The 222-nt window shown below is 48.6% G+C and overlaps 1 pseudogene; it reads left to right on the forward strand.

Moving 5' to 3' along the window:
• Positions 1–139: 139 nt before the first annotated feature.
• Positions 140–222, forward strand: LOC118347540 (annotated as a pseudogene; the record flags this gene model as incomplete).

Raw genomic sequence — 222 nt, forward strand, 5'->3', positions numbered from 1 at the left:
CGGGAGTCGATTTTTGGGAAAATCTCGCCCTGCCCATCGCGTAGCGATGGGTTTGGATCAGATCTCCGTTTGGATTGGGATCGGAAGGACGCTAGTATGTCGCTCAAGGATTATTTGAATTTTAAGTAATTAGTTTGATGGGTGCGATCACACCAGCACTAATGCACCGGATCCCATCAGAACTCCGTAGTTAAGCGTGCTTGGGCGAGAGTAGTACTAGGA

Source organism: Juglans regia, unplaced genomic scaffold (assembly GCF_001411555.2).
Source record: "Juglans regia cultivar Chandler unplaced genomic scaffold, Walnut 2.0 Scaffold_9490, whole genome shotgun sequence".
In the NCBI taxonomy this organism is placed as follows: Eukaryota; Viridiplantae; Streptophyta; class Magnoliopsida; order Fagales; family Juglandaceae; genus Juglans; species Juglans regia.